At 42.2% G+C, this 20,491-nt stretch overlaps 1 protein-coding gene across 3 annotated transcripts in view; it reads right to left on the bottom strand.

Moving 5' to 3' along the window:
• LOC126259303 (protein spire) overlaps positions 1–20,491 on the bottom strand; it is an 853,493-nt gene that overhangs the window by 730,371 nt on the left and 102,631 nt on the right. The window lies entirely within an intron of this gene.

Raw genomic sequence — 20,491 nt, 5'->3', positions numbered from 1 at the left:
CGACTTCAAACTTCAGATTAAAACTTTCTCGAAAGTCGTGGAATCCCTGGGACCGCCAGTGTCAGTGTCGTTAACAAGCAAAATTCGTCGAGATTCCCGATTCTCTGAGTGGATGAACTGTCTACATACATAATTAAGTTCAAGATTTTAAACATGGCTGCAACAGCAACTGTTGAAATTCTTCACGATAAAGGATGACAGCCAAAAACAGTTGCAGGATAAAAATTTATTAAAATTCTTGACCAAGGTTTCGGTACATATAAATATACCTTCATCAGAAGTAAAAAATCTAAAATTACATCATGCAATGGAGATTAATAAAACAATTGTGCCAATTGTCTCGATAGTTCATAGGCGAAGTAATGGTGCTAAACTGTTCGCTTTGACCCTGTCCCCATAGTCATGTTGTACAAATGGAGAAGATGTCTTAATTATTGACGACGCCTTTGGCACAATTGTTTTATTAATCTCCATTGCATGATGTAATTTTAGATTTTTTACTTCTGATGAAGGTATATTTATATGTACCGAAACCTTGGTCAAGAATTTTAATAAATTTTTATCCTGCAACTGTTTTTGGCTGTCATCCTTTATCGTAATTAAGTTCAGTTAGCGAGTCCATCTCGCACGTGGCCAATTTTTTATTGTGGTGGTGGTGGTGAAGGAATGGAGGATATAGTTGTCCTCAACCAGAAGATTCATTTGACCACTACAGTGCGTAACTATGCACGGTCATAGTAGACGTGGTATACCGTCCCCTTCCTCCAGGCTTCCAACTGACTTAACTCAGGTAGTTACAGAGGGACCTGCAGTTCAACATTGGCAATTAACGAATTATAGTGTGGCAATTTAATGGAGAGACGCTGGCACCAAGGAGCAGGTGACAATTTGGCACGACACAGCGAAAAAGATCTGTAACAAAGTGATTTGCAGTATCTCGACTACAAAAAAGTACACAGACGACAAACACGTTCAGCTATACGTTTACATTTTCTAGCCACCTAGTTCACACAGTAACGTCGTGTGACTAGGGCATCCCGTCGGTTAGACCGTTCGCCGGGTGCAAGTCTTTCGATTTGACGCCACTTCGGCGACTTGCGCGTCGATGGGGGTGAAATAATGATGATTAGGACAACACAACATCCATAAAATCTCCGACCCAGCCGGGAATCGAACCCGGGCCCTTAGAATTGACATTTTGTCGCGCTGACCACTCAGCTACCCGGGGCGCACCCCATAGTAATATAAAGGCTGAACAGCCCGACTTGCCATTTAATGTGTTACAATATCACTATTGCAGTATATCAAGCAATACATCACCAGCATTTGATCCTTATGAACGTCACAATGAATTATTCGTACGTTGTGTTGATAAGGTTATCAAGTTCGCCTTCAGATAACGGGACAGTAAGACATTTACCCCTTCGCCTATCTACTGCGCTAACAACTATTTTTTTTTATGGCTCTGAGCACTATGGGACTTAACTTCTGAGGTCATCAGTCCCCTAGAACTTAGAACTACTTAAACCTAACTAACCTAAGGACATCACACACATCCATGCCCGAGGCAGGATTCGAACCTGCAACCGTAGCGGTCGCGCGGTTCCAGACTGTAGCGCCTAGAACCGCTCGGCCACTCCGGCTGGCGCTAACAACTAATTAGCAGGATTTAGAATCACGAAATACGTTACGTTCTTCTTAAAGCTTATACACATTGTGGGGAGTACGCTGGTCCAGCGAAAGTTATCTTCACTGTACAAGGGAAAAAATTCTCCGTGCAGCTATTAAATATGTTCATCCTGAAGGCTGTATTAAGAGCATTTGAGCTCTATTTTTAATCCAAACAGTTCATTTGAAGCTGTAAAACGATTTTACATACCTCAGTTCAGAGGGTTTTCCCTTAGCGCTTATGCCACAATCAAAAGCATGAAAGAAAGTAAAATGAGTGATGATGCGTGTATGCGTGATCAAAAATTTCTTACGTTCACACCAAAATAAATTTTAACTTCCTTCGCGTTTATATAATAACGGATATGACGAGTATCAGTGCACGAAGTACCTCAGCTTATATTTTTTTGTTTCAGATGTTTCACTAATTATTCAGTACAGTACACAAGTTTTTACTGAAGGCCAAGTGGAAAATTCTGTGATAGACACTCACCACACGGCCACAGCAAAGCAACAGATGACGTCAAGGTATCTAGCTGACCATCAGAAAGGCTACCAAACCGTCCTACAAAATTAACATCTTTATTACCTACAGGGTGCATTTTTTGTCGTTGTACATTATCTAGTTTGCTCAGGCAAGCAGTAGCGTGCATGAAATACAATTCCAGGAAAGGAGTTATCCATAATGTTTCGAAAAATTCGCAAACACTGTCTATTGACAGTCAAAACGGAAGTTCTTTAGGTCTTGTTTTCGTTTTAATATTTTATGCAATCGCTCAGTCAACGCTTAATACAGTATTTTTGCATTTCAGGTGTCAAGTATCAATTATCGGGAGATACAAATGCACTGTCTACTTCTGAGTAGAAACTTACTTCTAAGTGTATTTACACGTAATTCTCGAATTTACGTTATGTAGTGGTGAAGTCTTCAGTCCCTGAACGCTTTGTAAATACTTGTGCGCTGAATAAATGGTGAAGCAACTGAAACAAAAAATATTAATAAGCTGAGGTAATTTAGTGCACTGATACTCGTCACATCACTTATTATGCAAACGCGAAGGAAGTTAAAACTTACTTTGGTGTGAACGTAAGAAATTCTTGACCGTGCGTACACGCATCATTATTCATTTCAGGCGTACGGGCATTTCTCAGAATGCAGAAGTTTAACAAAAATGGTTCAAATAGCTCTGAGCACTATGGGACTTAACATCTGTGGTCACCAGTCCCCTAGAACTTAGAACTACTTAAACCTAACTAACCTAAGGACATCACACACATCCATGCCCGAGGCAGGATTCGAACCTGCGACCGTAGCAGTCGCGCGGTTCCGGACTGAGCGCCTAGAGCCTCTGTCCAAATGTTTCAAACAAACTCTATAACACACCTCAACGGAAAATATTTGTCGCGACAGTAGACCTACCACCAACGACGAAACATTGGTTGCTGCTATAATGAAAAAGAAATCGAGATTTTTAGTTCCTAGAGAATAAAATACTTTCAAACTCGTGCGTGTTAAGGCGACAACCTCCCGTGTGGTTCAGTACATGATAACGAGTATGGTGGAACTTGGAGAGGAGGAAGCGAGGTGCATATTCTTTCAAATATTCCATTAAGTAACATAAATGCGTAACATTGTAGCTGTAGTGAGTGGCATAGCACTTTTACGACAGGTGATCTACCCGAGTTTTAGAACAGCTTCCTCGCTAAAATACGCTTCCATTACAAGAATCGTCGAGGGAGGGACCAGGTGCGTAAGAGGTGGTCTGGTACGGGAAACTACAGCCGCCTCATAATGGAACAGCGTTCCCTTGCCGCCACCTGTGTATTAGCACGGCGCGTTAACGAGGCCTACGCAGGATGCCCCGAGGCATTTACAGCGCCGGGGAAATACTTGCACGAAAAGGAAATCGCGCCCATTCATTCTCCCTTCCGTCCTTTTCCTGCCGTTAAACCGGTTTATACCCTCAATGGGTATAGCTGCGAGGCATCGTGGTACACTGGGAGAAGTTTAAAGGTTACGCTACGAAAGATAATTTCTTTAACTTTGTTTTGTCTTCCGTTGCGTGTTTAATAAGCGACTGGCACTTTTGGTTTCCTCCGTTGCGCAAGTATAAGTGGGCACCCAAGCGTACTTGTACTTCCACCACAGTAAAGTACTGTTGACAAACCGTTCTCTGTAGGCAGCAAGCAAATTTCAAAATAAAAAGATAAATCATCCCCCTCCTCCCCCCCTCTCTCTCTCCCCCCCCCCACCTCTCCCTCCTTCCTTCCACTACTCCTCATCACCCCGCCCAAATCTTCTATAACCCCGTGAATGTGCTTACAACGGATTTCGATTTGTGACTTATTTTTAGAAGATAATGAATTGCTTCATCAGGCACCTCATTAATAAAAAGACCTGTACATCTGATGAAATATAAGAACGGAATTTGATTTTTTTTTTTTTACCAACCGTGTGAAAGTTACTTGCATCTTGGACCGCATTGATGCTTGCCTTAATCCACATGTGTCCTCCGGCCGCGGTGGTCTAGCGGTTCTGGCGCTGCAGTCCGGAACGCGGGACTGCTACGGTCGCAGGTTCGAATCCTGCCTCGGGCATGGGTGTGTGTGATGTCCTTAGGTTAGTTAGGTTTAAGTAGTTCTTCTAGGGGACTTATGACCTAAGATGTTGAGTCCCATAGTGCTCAGAGCCATTTGAACCACATGTGTCCGCGGGCTGGACACCCCTGATGAACATTAGTGTGGCAGACTGCACTGAGGAACATTACGTCACAAAAGCACGTCGCAATTAAACATTATTCATATAAGAGTATCAGCATTCGAGTCTATTTTGTTCCTGTCAATAATATTATTCTAAATGTATATAACTCCAGTGCCACAGAAGAACCTACAGCATTGAAAGTTACGCATATCATTATTGAAGTGTACATAGTGTGGATAAGCCTGTTAATGTGTTACCTTTTTGTAAATGTCTGGTTTTAATTACTGGCCATCTCACTACCAATAATTTCCTACGGGCAAAGTTTACCTAATCGCGGATGACATCTAACAGTAAGATTAATGATGAACGTCGAGGGAAACTGGCTGTTTGCAATACAATAAATACATTTTCACACCACAGATGTTAAAGATACTGAAAAGGTATAGGAGAGGGTGTTGTATAAAGATAAAGAGAGAGAGAGAGAGAGAGAGAGAGAGAGAGAGAGAGAGAGAGAGGGAGAGAGAGAGTGGTGTGACTGGGGAAGGGGGAGTTGAAGGGGAGGAAGGGCGTGGAAGAGAAGGGGAAAAGGAAACTCTCCCAAACTACTCTCGCACAGGTATTTAGTAATTTCATCAACGAAAAACAACTTCTGGCTAGTTTAACTTGCAACTTATTAACATCAGAACTTTACTGAGCCATACCGCTGTTGCAGGCCACAAGCAACAACACGACCATAGCTTTTCGACTACACTGTTTAACGCACTCAGTTGTCACTATGACCATACAGAGCACTGAAAAACATCAGGACGCAACCCACGAGAGGTTTTTCTCTGCTCTACTGTTTCTCGAAGAGATTTAACTGAGACACTAAGGAGCGGCGCTAGGCTGGTAGCGAAGTTCAATGTCGCGTTACGTAAGGCGCATTGCATGGATGTGCGCGCACGGTACGAACAACACGGCGTGCGTCCGTCTACGCCTCCCCCACCCCTCGCGACGGCTCACTCACACCGCCATATAAGACTCGCACGCGCCTAGTTCTTCTACCAGGCGGCTGGAGGCGACGTAAAGCTATTAACGTAATGACTACAACCAGCTTCCGCAACGCCTCCGTGCAATCTACAGTCGCATACATCTCAGCTACACCTGCTGGCACTCCACCAGCGACCAGCTTTAGAAATGGATCACTTCCCACTGCCTCTATATGGTTTTTATTTTACGTTTTATCAGATGCCCCGATCATACTTTTTCTATTCTCTCAACAGAGTATTTTCCCTGTGCTCGTTTTGCTATTTTCTGTTTTCGTACCTAAATTGTACCCCTTAATAAAGAGTTTTTTTTTTGCTTAAATTCCGACGTAAACGTTCCACATAAAAAACTTTCTTTTTCTACTCCCTTGGTTCTTTCATCACCAGCTTTTGAAAATCTTTTTGCAAAGGTGTAAGGAAAGATTCCCGACGCAAAATCTGCTTCACAAGAAGGTCGATTAAAAGTTGTAATCGTATCACAGTGAGTATAGAGGTGACATTATCTCCTAGGAATCTTCTGCAACGATATGCGTTCAATATTTTAATAGTACATGTACAGCACACAAAGTTTCCCGCGTATCTAGCAAGTGGTAGTATCGCGTACCTAGTGCACTGTCGGAGCTGTCATCTGCAATCAGGTGAGTCATTTGTGAAGGTTTCCGCGGCGATTATGATCGCGCGAATGGAATTAACGGATTTCGAACGCACAATGGCAGTTGGAGCTAGACTAATGGAGCACTGCATTTCGGAAATAGGTAGGGAATTAAATATTCCGAGATCCACAGTGACAAGAATGTGCCGAGGAAAGCAAATTTCAAGCATTGCTTCTCACAACGGACAACGCAGTGGATGTCGGAATTCACTTAACGACCGAGAGCAGCAGCGTTTGCATAGAGTTGTCAGTGCTAACAGACAAGCAAGACTGCGTGAAATAGCCGCAGATATAAAGGTGCGACGTATCCGTTAGGACAGTGCGGCGGAATCTGGCGTTAAGGAGATATAGCAGCAGACGACCGACGCGAGTGCCTTGCACGACATCGCATTCAACGGCTCCTCTCGTGGCGACGTCGGTTGGACCCTAGACGACTGGATAATCGTGACCTGGTCAGATAGATCCTGATTTCAGTTGCTAACAGCTGATGGCAGGGTCGACTGTAGCGCAGACCCCACGATGCCATGGACCCTAGTAGTCAACAAGGCACTTGCAAGCTGGTGGTAGCTCCGTAATGGTGTCGGCTGTGTTTGCACGGAATAGAGTGGGTGCTCTGGTCCAACTGAACCGATCACTAACACGCAATGATTATGTTAGGCTACTTTGAGACCATTTGTAGCCATTCACGATCATTATGTTCCCAAACAATGATGGAATTTTTATGGATAACATTGAGCCATGTCACCAGGCCACAATTGTTCGTGATTGGTTTGAAGGATATTCTGGACAATACGAGCGAACGATCTGGCTACCCACAATGCCTGACATTAACCCCACCGGAAATTTATGGGACATAATCGAGAGGTCTGTTCGTGCACAAAATTCTGTACCGGCAACACTTACGCAATTACGGACAGCTATAGAGGCAGCAAGGCTCAATATTTCTGAAGGCGACTTCCAACGACTTGTGGAGTCCATACCACGTCGAGATGCTGCACTATACCGGGAAAAAGGACATGTTATTACGAGATATCCTATGACTTCTGTCACCTCAGTGTACTAACATCACTGTAACTCCTACTGGTCAAATAAGGATGATTGATCTTCATGTCTTTTGAGTCCATTCCAGTTTTCAGATCAGTCCAAGTTCGTCTGGATGCCAGTGCTATAAATAGTACTCGAAAGTGCTCTGCTCTAGTGTCTCGTAATTTACTTCATCTTCGTTGGCCTGACACATTCCACTTTATCGGTGGGCTGTGCAATTTCATTTTGGCTCCTCTAGAAGTTTGCTACGGTACTTTACCGCGCTTATTTCAATGTGTACTGGGACTGCAAACATATACGTACATACAAACAAACAAATAATTTTTCGAAATGATAACTACACTGAAGCACCAAAGAAATTGGTATAGGTATGCGTATTCAAATACAGAGATACGTGAACAGGCAGAATACGGCGCTGCGGTCAGCAACGCCTATTTTAAGACAAGTGTATGGTGCAGTTGTTATATCGGTTACTGCTACTACAACGGCAGGTTATCAAGATTAAAGTGAGATTTAATGCGATGTTATAGTGGGCGCACGAGCGATGGGGCAAAGCATCTCCGAAGCAGCGATGAAGTGCGAATTTTCCCGTAGGATCATTTCATGAGTGTACCGGGAATATAAGGAGAATCTGCTAAAACATCAAATCACCGACATCGCTGTGGCCGGAGAAAGATCCTGCAAGAACGGCACCAACGACGACTGAAGACTATGGTTCATGCAATTTTGTCATATGATGACATGATTGAGACCGTGGCTGTTGTTTGAAGACAAATGTTGATGGTGTTAGGACAGCAACCAGCCACAAATCTACTTTCAGTTCCTTTATTCAAAGGGTACCGTTACCGGTTTCGAATCATCGTGATTCATCCTCAGACGGTTTACACGCTTTCTTTATGACATGTGGTGTGTTTTTTTTACAGATTAATTGTCCTAAAATATAAATAATACATAATTATAAACACGCCACACACAGATGGTTGCGTTACAGATTTTCGTTACATGTGACTTGCGTGAAACGTCGGTTTGGAGTGTTTAAAATTATGTATTATTTATATTTTAGGACAATTAATCTGTAAAAAACACACCACATGTCATAAAGAAAGCGTGTAAACCGTCTGAGGATGAATCACAACGATTCGAAACCGGTAACGGTACCCTTTGAATAAAGGAACTGAAAGAATATGGTTCAACCTGACAGAAGGGCAACCCTTCCGCAAATTGCTGCATATTTCAATGCTGGGCCATCAACAAGTGTCAGTGTGCGAACCATTCAACGAAACATCATCGATATTGGCTTTCGGAGCCGAAAGCCCACTCGTGTACCCTTGATGACTGCACGACACAAAGCTATACGCCACGCCTGGGCCCGTCAACACAGTCATTGGACTGTCGATGCCTGGAACATATTGCCTGGTCGGAGAAGTCTCGTTTCAAATTGCGTCGAGCGGATGGATGTGTACGGGTATGGAGACAATCTCATGAATGCATGGACCCAGCATGTCAGCAGAGGACTGTTCAAGCTGGTTGATGCTCTGTAGTAGTGTGGGGCGTGTGCAGTTGGAGTGATATGGGACCCCTGATACGTCTAGATACGACTGAGAGGTGACACGTACGTAAACATCCATTCATGCCCATTGTGCATTGTGCTTTGTGACTTGGGCAATTCCAGCAGGACAATGCAACACCCTTCACCTCCAGAATTACTACGGAATGGTTCCAGGAACTTGCGCTGGCCACCAAACTCCCGAGACATAAACATTATTCAGCATACCTGGAATGCATTGCAACGTGGTGTTCAGATGAGATGTCCACTCTCTCGTACTCTTACAGATTTATGGATAGTCCTGCAGGATTCATAGTGTCAGTTACCTCCAGCACTACTTCGGACATTAGTCGAGTCCATGCCACGTCGTGTTGTGTCATCTGTGCGTACTCGCGGGGGCTCTACACGATATTAGGCAGGTGTGCCTGTTTCTTTGGCTTTTCAGTATATAACTACATACAAACAAATAATTTTTCGAAGTGGTAACTAAAACTCTGACTGCATCTCGTACGCACACTGAGTTTGAAGTCATTTTGGAAACACAGTACAAGTTTATTCCTTCGGTTACCGTTTTGCTGAAGGTAATACTCTTAATCCTGCTGGAGTTGTTATTTTAACGAATGAGACTAAGTTTTGTCTTTAAGGTCAGGCTGGTTCTTCCGAATTGATTTCTAGACCTTGTTTAAGTTGCGGCGACTGGTTGTGTGTGTGCCGAGAGGAAGATTTTTCTGCGGCGTTCAGGGCTGAGGGGCCAAAACCTCAAGGTCGCAGTGGGGTAGGTCAGAGGAGCAGGTGGTTCGTGGAGAGCAGGTCGAGGGCAAAGATAAGTGCCGCCTCAAGGGCTTTCCACACTCCACGCCCGTGCCGCCCCCTGGCCCCACACAACTGCCGGCTGCTCTGAAATTTGCCGAGTGCGGCCTTCACTCATACCGTAATAACGCAGTGCCTGCGACAGAATAAATTCACCCTACCGCGCCTCTACGGGGTGGATCATCTAAAACTTGAACCGTAAATATTGCGGATATGGAAAGTGCTATTGAAGTGTGGTTCTCACAGAATGGATTGGTAGTCACGGGCTCGTACTGTTAGCCAATCGACAGATTTTAGTAATACTTAGAAAGTGTACTTTCTGTGCAAACATACTTTTTAAGTGAAACAATGCCTACCGATATTAACAATATAAAGGTAGGGTAAATTAGAATGTCAGTGGCGTTTGTTGCAATGTTCTAGTATGACTCGTTTACGATATATCGTATTTTGAAAAGTACTCACACTGACAGTTGTACAATACCTTGGGTACCACACACTAAAGAACAATGCGAGTGCATTCACTAGTTATGTGGGATCCGACCCGTAACGGGACAATTGATCATCACAGCTTGTGTTCAAAACGACCACCAGCAGCGGCAAGACACACTTCCAGTCTGGTATTCCAGTCTGCTGCACATGTGCTACAATTTCAACGGCTGGCCAAGGTACAGGTACTGTCCGCCCAATACTACGACTTTGAAACAATCCGTGAAGGCATGCTGTAGTACTTGATGCACTATGGGCTGTACAGTCACCATGATGGTACCTCAGATTCCTCCTAGTCTGCAGAAGAACGTCTTCCAACATCCGTGGAAGATGGTCTGTTAGGAGGCTGCGATACTTGTGCGCGTTCAGTTTTCCGTCTACGAAAAACGGACCTGTGCGCTGATGGTTCACATTTTTACATTCCATGGACGTCCGACATCACACTTTTACATTCTATGGACGTTGACGTTCCATCTGACGAAGCGAATGGGGACTGCCAACAACCCAATTTAGCACGTTCCGGCAGTTTATCTGCCCATCACTGGTAAATGTGGCTTCATTACTAAACAAGATTCTCATAATCGTTTCGGACGGAACCTATGTCGATGGTGAACGCGCAAGGTACTTTTTGACTCGTCCAACTACCTCGTGCGATTGAGTGGGAGCTAATTTACGCATCAACTGAAACAGCACCAAGAGCATTAATTTCCCCCACTTCTCTAGTCACTTGTTTCCTCCTGTCACGTTATCTTGGTGTTACACTACCACTTCCACGTAAATGGTTAAGGAGATTGATAAGTGCCGAGGTGGTTGACTTCTATTTGGATATCTTGCCGTATACACTGTACAAGAATGAACCGCAATCTTGCTACGCTCTCCGTAGACCGTGAGCATGTCTGCTTTTTCTGCATTGGTAAATCCCATCGCCCACCAACGACCTACTACACAGACTGTTACACACTGACTAGCATCTTTATGCCTTCCCCGATGGCGGTGGCCTCTTGCAGCTGCGTCAGAATTGTCGCAAAGTCAGAAATGGCTGCTGTGGTGTACGGAGCGTAGTTACGAACTCGTGTTGATGCCTCGACCACTAAGTCCGCCAGACCTGAACCCCGTGGAACATATCTGGAACGCTGACAGAGTCGGTTTCGTGCTCAAACTCTACCGGCACATAATCCATAGTATGTGCGTGGCCTGTGCGTAGACATGTGGCGCAACATACCTTCGGGAACCTAGCGACCCCCTGTAGAATCCATGCTACGCAGACTGCTGAATTGCGTTTCAAATGAGGAGCAACACATTATTAAGCAGGTGGGCACAATTGTTTGGCTATGTACATAATGGAAGCCACATTATCGTTTGTGGTGTAGGGTACTTTGTACCTCCGTCACTTCCCCTCCCTGTTCTATAAACAGTCGTGAATGGTGCGTGCAAAGAACGATTGTTGTTAAGCTTCCGTGTGAGCTGCAATCTTTCTCGTTTTACCTTCATGGTCTTTTGCGAGATATACCTAGGAGACAACGATTATAGAAACATACACGGTCGTAATTTTAACCACACATCACACCGAGATGAAACATCTTGTAGCGTCTCCCACTGTAGTTGCATGGTCATTTCCATGTCGCTTTCGCGCTTACCAAATGTACCTGTGACGAAACTCGCTGTTCTTCTTTGTATCTTCTCTACTGCCCCTATCGATTGTATCTGATAAGGATCCCAGACTGAAGAGCTCTACTGAAGTACTGGTCTAGAGAGGGTTTTCAGAACAACCTCTTTTGCTGGTGGATTAAAATTCTTGAGGACTGTTCTCATGATTCTCATTCTGGAATCTGCCCAACCTGCGATTATTTTTAAGTCGTCGTTCCACTTTAAATCGCACACACGCGTACTCCCAGATATTTAACGGATACGACTGCTTCGAATTATTGTTCTGTAATTGTATAATCGTAACGTAACAGGCTCTTTTGACTATTTACGCGTAATACACTGTATTTACTAATGTTGTTGGTCATCGACAATCCCTGCACCAGCCGGCCGGAGTGGCCGAGCGGTTCTAGGCGCTGCAGTCTGGAACCGCGCGACCGCTACGGACGCAGGTTCGAATCCTGCCTCGTGCATGGATGTGTGAGATGTCCTTAGGTTAGTTAGGTTTAAGTAATTCTAAGTTCTAGGGGACTGATGACCTCAGAAGATAAGTCCCATAGTGCTCAAAGCCATTTGAACCAATCCCTGCACCTAGGGTCTATCTTCTGCCAGTTTTCCTGCTTCTCGCTATAATTTTCTAGAGTTGTGGCTTCTCAGTATACAACACCACCAACCGCGAACAATCTCATTGAGCTTCTGACATTATCCACTAGATAACATATTTTGTAAAAAGTAGTGATGCTGTAACACACTCCTGGAGAACGTTCAAAGCTATTTTTGTGTGTAAAGATTTCTCTCCGCAACGAACAACATACTGCTTATCATTTACTAGGATCTCTTCATCACAGTCGCAAAAAGGCTCTGAGCACTTTGGGACTTAACTTCTGAGGTCATCAGTCCCCTATAACTTAGAACTACTTAAACCTAACTAACCTAAGGACATTACACACATCCATGCCAGAGGCAGGATTCGAACCTGCGACCGTAACGGTCGCGCGGTTCCAGACTGAAGCGCCTAGAACCGCTCGTCCACACCGACCGGCATCACAGTCGCAAAGCTGGTCCGATATTCCGTTCGGTCGTTATCGTTATTTTGTCCATTAGTCGCCAGTGCGGAACTATACAGAACGCCTTGTGGGAGGATGGGAAGAAAGGAGGAAAGGAACACTGAATCAATTGGGCTCCGCTATCTACTGCCATCTGAGTACCGTGGACGAACAAAGAGCTGGGTTTCACATAGTCATTGTATGCGGAAGCCATGTTCACTGCTACAGAGTAGATTTTAGGTCTCCAGAAAAGTCTTAACAAGCAAGCGTAAAACATGTTCAAAAATTTTACAACAAATTGACGTTACCGATGTACGGCTATACGTGCGTGCTTCTGTTCGAAGACCCTTCTTGAAAACAGGAATTACTTGTGCATTTTTCTAATCATTTGGAACGTTCGCTTCTTCAGCGACTCGTTAATGTTAAAAGCGGTGAATTTTACTTATGTTTCAAAGGCCACGTTAAACTATAGCACCCTAAGGGGCAGGTAAGTCATTTCTAAGGTCAAAGGAAGTCAAGGACATGCCACCTCCAACAGGACGATGCCCTGTGAAACACCGTGGTGTTCAAGTCGACTTTCTCGTCCAGAACAGCTTGAATTTACGATGATACACGCCGATGTCTTAACTGTGTCTAACGGAGTCAATAGCTTGTTCCACAGTAATTGCGTGCCTAGCGGTTGCCCACCAGTAACTCCGTTGCATTCTGCGTAGCACGTCGTTACACACTCATTGGTAAACAGTAGCGTTAATTGTATTGCAAAGCTGTCATTCCGAATGCTGGATAGAAAATCACAATGGTTTACCAGGCATGGTAAATTTGGATGTTGTATGGCCCTTACCTTCCTCCCACCTTCGAACTGACTGACCTAGCAGTTATAGCAGGACGTGCAGCCTCGAGTGTACTGCAAATTACGGTGCAACTTGCTATTTTTCAAGTATGCGGATCACTGGCGAGTTAAAATAGCGATGAATGAAAAAAACACGACTGAATGAGGACTGAACCTCAGACCTTCAAATGAGGCATACCCTACGCCATCGTGATGATTCCGAATAAACGCAACGCTTTCACCAAATCAGCCATCCAAAGGCGCTGCAAAGCTCGACTCAAAACTGAATACTAGAAAGAAACCATGGGTTGCGTTTAAGCTACTGTCTGCCGTATATTTCCTAGCGGATTGCTATTACATAAAGGTACGTTGGCGAGCGCCTGCCGATTTCGGAACATAGTAAAGATGTCCAGCTAGATTGCCGATGATGTTGGATCAAGCATAGTGGCAAAGTATTTAGATGTAAATGTCTTTGCTGTCTTCGCTATACTCTAGTCGTCAGCCGCTAAATTCTCAGAACTGGTAACTTGTTTATCCTTTCAGATGCAGCACGTTATCAGTCAGTGGACACGATTCCAGTGGTTTGGAATGTCTGCATCCACAACATGCAAGTCATGTTCCTGCATATTCATTCTCTGGTTTTACGTGAAACATTGTACAAACTAGACTGTTTCTGCCATTCAAAATACATACTGGTAGTGTCTATGACTATTCTTTGCGACGCACTATATGACAATTCCTAATACTTCGTGGTAGAACACAGGTATGCTGTACCACACACTTCCCTATTAACTAATGAATGTAGTTGTATTTTAGCAGACGGGCAACATCTATGGTTTTTATTATTATTCTTTACTTTCTCAGACGTTAAGTCTGGTTAAAAATTAAAAGTGACGCGGACCTTGATCAGGCGTCACTTCCTTTTAACTGTATGGTATGTGTTATATTGCATTTAGGAACTTTCGGGTAATTGAACATGTATCAATAATTACGGATTTCTGTAGTTGTATATATATGGTTGGATGTAGCTGTATTGCATTGATGTACTGGTGGATATTGTGTGGTATGACTCCTGTAGTTGATAGTATAATTGGTATGATGTCAACTTTATCCTGATGCCACATGTCTTTGAATTCCTCGGCCAGTTGGATGTATTTTTCAATTTTTTCTCCTGTTTTCTTTTGTATATTTGTTGTATTGGGTATGGATATTTCGATTAGTTGTGTTAATTCCTTCTTTTTATTGGTGAGTATGATGTCAGGTTTGTTATGTGGCGTTGTTTTATCTGTTATAATGGTTCTGTTCCAGTATAATTTGTATTCATCATTCTCCAGTACATTTTGTGGTGCATACTTGTATGTAGGAACTTGTTGTTTTAAAAGTTTATGTTGTAAGGCAAGCTGTTGATGTATTATTTTTGCGACATTGTCATGTCTTCTGGGGTATTCTGTATTTGCTAGTATTGTACATCCGCTTGTGATGTGATCTACTGTTTCTATTTGTTGTTTACAAAGTCTGCATTTATCTGTTGTGGTATTGGGATCTTTAATAATATGCTTGCTGTAATACCTGGTGTTTATTGTTTGATCCTGTATTGCAATCATGAATCCTTCTGTCTCACTGTATATATTGCCTTTTCTTAGCCATGTGTTGGATGCGTCTTGATCGATGTGTGGCTGTGTTAGATGATACGGGTGCTTGCCATGAAGTGTTTTCTTTTTCCAATTTGCTTTCTTCGTATCTGTTGATGTTATGTGATCTAAAGGGTTGTAGAAGTGGTTATGAAATTGCAGTGGTGTAGCCGATGTATTTATATGAGTGATTGCCTTGTGTATTTTGCTAGTTTCTGCTCGTTCTAGAAAGAATTTTCTTAAATTGTCTACCTGTCCATAATGTAGGTTTTTTATATCGATAAATCCCCTTCCTCCTTCCTTTCTGCTTAATGTGAATCTTTCTGTTGCTGAATGTATGTGATGTATTCTATATTTATGGCATTGTGATCGTGTAAGTGTATTGAGTGCTTCTAGGTCTGTGTTACTCCATTTCACTACTCCAAATGAGTAGGTCAATATTGGTATGGCATAAGTATTTATAGCTTTGGTCTTGTTTCTTGCTGTCAATTCTGTTTTCAGTATTTTTGTTAGTCTTTGTCTATATTTTTCTTTTAGTTCTTCTTTAATATTTGTATTATCTATTCCTATTTTTTGTCTGTATCCTAGATATTTATAGGCATCCGTTTTTTCCATCGCTTCTATGCAGTCGCTGTGGTTATCCAATATGTAATCTTCTTGTTTAGTGTGTTTTCCCTTGACTATGCTATTTTTCTTACATTTGTCTGTTCCAAAAGCCATACTTATATCATTGCTGAATACTTCTGTTATCTTTAGTAATTGGTTGAGTTGTTGATTTGTTGCTGCCAGTAGTTTTAGATCATCCATGTATAGCAAATGTGTGATTTTGTGTGGGTATGTTCCAGTAATATTGTATCCATAATTTGTATTATTTAGCATGTTGGATAGTGGGTTCAGAGCAAGGCAGAACCAGAAAGGACTTAATGAGTCTCCTTGGTATATTCCACGCTTAATCTGTATTGGCTGTGATGTGATATTATTTGAATTTGTTTGGATATTAAGTGTGGTTTTCCAATTTTTCATTACTATGTTTAGGAACTGTATCAATTTAGGATCTACTTTGTATATTTCCAATATTTGTAGTAACCATGAGTGGGGTACACTATCAAAAGCTTTTTGGTAATCAATGTATGCGTAGTGTAGCGACCTTTGTTTAGTTTTAGCTTGATATGTCACCTCTGCATCTATTATCAGTTGCTCTTTACATCCTCGTGCTCCTTTGCAACAGCCTTTTTGTTCTTCATTTATAATTTTGTTCTGTGTTGTATGTGTCATTAATTTCTGTTTAATGATTGAAGTTAATATTTTGTATATTGTTGGTAGGCATGTTATGGGGCGATATTTAGCTGGGTTCGCTGTGTCTGCTTGATCTTTAGGTTTCAGATAAGTTATTCCATGTGTAAGTGTATCAGGGAATGTGTATGGGTCTGCAATGTAACTGTTAAATAATTTAGTTAGATGTGAATGTGTTGAGGTGAACTTCTTTAACCAGAAATTTGCTATTTTATCATTTCCAGGGGCTTTCCAGTTGTGAGTAGAATTAATTGCTTGGGTGACTTCATGTTGCAAAATTATCACTTCAGGCATTTGTGGTATCATCTTGTATGTGTCTGTTTCTGCTTGTATCCACCGTGCATGTCTGTTATGTTGTACTGGGTTTGACCATATGTTGCTCCAGAAGTGTTCCATGTCTGTTATGTTTGGTGGACTGTCTATTTTAATGCGTGTGTTATCTATTGTCTGGTAAAATTTCTTATTATTATTATTATTATTATTGCTTGGTCCAATGTCCACATTCATCGATCCAATTTGGTCTCTAGTGGCTTCACATGTATACAAAGGGCTTGTATCGAGCTGAAGATCATGGTGTAAATAGGTCGAACACACACTGAATGCTACGCTACACGATTGTTGTCTATTTGACTTGAGCTTATATGAGTCACGGAGATACTGGCTCACTAGTTTGTCCTGTCGATAAGCGTCGACGGGAAACCTGCAGTGCCATACAAACGCCGATAGCCGACCTCATTTGCTGTGGTTTCAGTCGCCCCCCCCCCCCCCCCCCCCCACGTTTTGAGTGAGTTCAGTGAGCCTCTGACTTCGTTCCTTAACCAGGCAGGGGTAAAATTTCACCCCAAAGACATTGGCAGCCGAATTCAGATAAAACATTGGAGATATATTTTAGCATCACATTCAGCTTTCCAAGCAGAACAGCTTGATACCTCAGGACAAGGTCTGCACAATTCGTTTCAGTACGCAAACCATATTAACGTGGATTGGTGGATTTGATCTGTTCTCCACAAGTTTGGATATAGACACACCTATCTTCCGTATGCTGTATCCTCATTAAAGATTAGGAGAACCATATACGAGATTTTTTGCAAACCGCTCCTCCGGATTGTACATCACAATATAAAACTTTGTAATCTTAGGATGTCTTTCCAGATATATGAAGTCAAAGTCGATGGCATTGGAAGATAGGTGTATAATGAGAAGCGGCTGGAAATTTCATAACCTTTTTGGCTCTGTACCTGAATACATGGATGATTCACACCTATTTTAGCAGAGTCAATGTTACGGGCAGATGTCGTCTGTCTTGTCAAACGAGTCGTGGTCTATTTTCTCCGGTTGGTCTTCTTGGCTCGCGGTATGAGAGTCTCCAAATGATACCCTGTGTGATTGTACACTTGGAATGAGATAATATGTATCATAATTCGTATATTTGCTGCGAGTGTTAGTCTTAATACTCGCGCAAGATGCTTTGGCATCATTATTCATTCCGCGAATTACTTTTATACGAAAGATGAAATTCCGATATACAATCTCTACATTGGTATCCATGTCATGACAATCATGTGTCTATAGTATTGCTAAATGCTGCTTCACCCTTTTTTAAATGCATTTAAGAAAAAAGAGAAAAGAGTAAATCTTACGAAAATCGTGTACCGACTTCTCTTTAGTTTATGCTTGTATCTGTCTCATTGTTTGTGACAATCTCTAAAGTAGGCCGTTAGTTCTCACGCTAATGTAATTGAAATTACTTGCGTGGTTTTGAATTTCAGTTTAAAAAAACTTTTCAAATTATTTAATCCCGTTTCGTCACGTTTAATCTTAATGCTTGGGCGTAGAGTGAACATAATATTGCTGTCGCGCAGTACACTGCAGCATGGTCATCTAGCTGCATTCTTTACTCACGTTTTGAGTTTTGGCAAGCAGTTATAGTAATTTTAAATGCACGTGATTTCTTTCAGGTACATGCAGTTCAGTGATTTATTCTAGGTATTAACACAGAACGCAGCAGAGCAGACCAGCATTTACGTTGTTGATTTGCTACTTTGTCATAAACAACCATCAGTAAATAGAAGCGTGTAAGTCGTATTTAAAAATTAAGTCATCCAGACTGTTTGAATGCCGTGTTTTCTTCCATACTAGTCTATATTAACTGACAGACATAAATACTTAGCTCGTCTTGTTCCCACGGCAGCACTTTACATTTGAAATGTGCAGCGTCAGTTGTTCATACTCAGCTTTATATGATCCGGAAGTAGTACTGCATAACGTCGACTGCAAACATCGTTTTTGTACTTCGCGCTCATAATCTTATTGGATGGAAAATGAGGTAAAGAAAAATCTCTCTGATTATTCGAACTTTTTGAACTTTCTCTCAGCCTTCACCAGACGATGTGTGTTAAATCGAAGACGATTACAAATGAAGCAAGAGCCTGTAACACAAAATGACAAACAAATGGTACCTGGCTAAACTGAAGGACCCAGAGGTTGTTGAGAGTTTCAGAGGGAGTATTACGCAACGCTGGACTCAAAACAGGGAATGTGGTACAATGTAATACGAATGGGCAACTTTAAGATATGAAACAGGAATGGCAGCAGAGGATGATGTAAGTAAAACAACAAGGTCAAGTAGTAATCCCTGGGTAACACAGGAAATACTGAATTTAACTGACGAAATGGAGAAAATACAAAAATGCAGGAAGTGAAGCTGGTGGAAGGGAATAAAATGTCTAAAAAATTAGACTGCCAGGATACGCAATATAAGAAGGAATGGGTAGAGAACAAATCCAAGGATGTAGAAGCATACGTAACTATTGGAATGATACATACCGCCTATAGGAAAATTAAAGACGCCTAGGGGAAAAGTGAAGCAATTGTATAAATATTAAGAGTTGTGATGGCAAGCCAGTTCGCAGCAAAGAAGGAAAAGCTGGAAGGCGGAAGGAATATACAGAGGGCCTACATAAGGGAGCAAATCTGAGAACAACATTATAAAAACAGAAAACGAAGCAGGTGAAAAAGAGACCTAGGTGGAAACGTGGCCCCTGGAGTAGACGACATTCCCTCAGAATTATTGAGATTCTTCGAGGAGCAAACCGTGACAGAACTATTCATTTGGTGTGCTAGATATTTGACGCAGGAGAAATACCATTAGACTTCAGAAAGTATATAATGATTCCAAAGAATGCGACTGCTGATATGTGTGAATACTACCGAAGCATCAGTTTAATAGGTCAAGACTATAATATTGACACGAATTATTTACAGAAGAATGGAAACGCTGGTACAAGCCGACTTAGGGGATGATCACTTTGGGTTCATAGAAAATGACCATGCGAGGCAATATTGCCCCTGTGACTTACCCTAGAAGTAGACTGAGAAAGGCAAACCTACTTTTACTACTTCTGTAGATTCAGAGGCAGGTTTTCCAAAGTGAACTGGACTACACCCTCTGGAATTTCGTAGGTAGCAATTCTCAAATACAGAAAGACAAACGTTATCTGCAACTTGTACAGACTCCAGACTGTAGTTGAAAGAATCGAAGGACACAAAAGGGTAACAGTGATTGAGACGGGAGTGAGACTATGGTGGTGGTCTACCTCCAATGTTTTCAGTCTGTATATTGAGCAACACGTGAAAGAAACCAAGAAGTCATTTCGAAAGGTAATTAAAAGTTCAAGCACAAAGAAATTAAAATTCTGAAAATTGCCGATGATACAGCAAACGTCTTGGAAGACGGAATGGACAGTACCCTGATAATAGATTTTACGATGAATTTCAATCAAATTAAAACAAGGATCAAGAAATGTAGCCGAATTAAATCGGGCGATACTGGGGGAATTAGATTAGGACACGAGAGACAAATAGATAACTTTCGGTATTTTGCCACCAGAATAACTGATAGCCTAAGTAGATAGACTATAAAATGCAGACGGGCTATAGCAAGGTAAACATTTCCAAAAAAAGGGGGAATTAGTTAACAAATAACTGAAGTGCATTGAATTATTTCCTGAATGTAACTGTTTGGAGTGTAACAATACACGGAAGGGTAACTTGGGCGACAAGCAGAGAAAAGAAGCTTTTGAAATATGGTGCTGTAGATGAATGATTAGATGTGTA

Source organism: Schistocerca nitens, chromosome 5, assembly GCF_023898315.1.
Source record: "Schistocerca nitens isolate TAMUIC-IGC-003100 chromosome 5, iqSchNite1.1, whole genome shotgun sequence".
Taxonomy (NCBI): domain Eukaryota; kingdom Metazoa; phylum Arthropoda; class Insecta; order Orthoptera; family Acrididae; genus Schistocerca; species Schistocerca nitens.
Note: the sequence above shows the minus strand (reverse complement) of the source record. Positions and strands in the feature narration are given on the sequence as shown.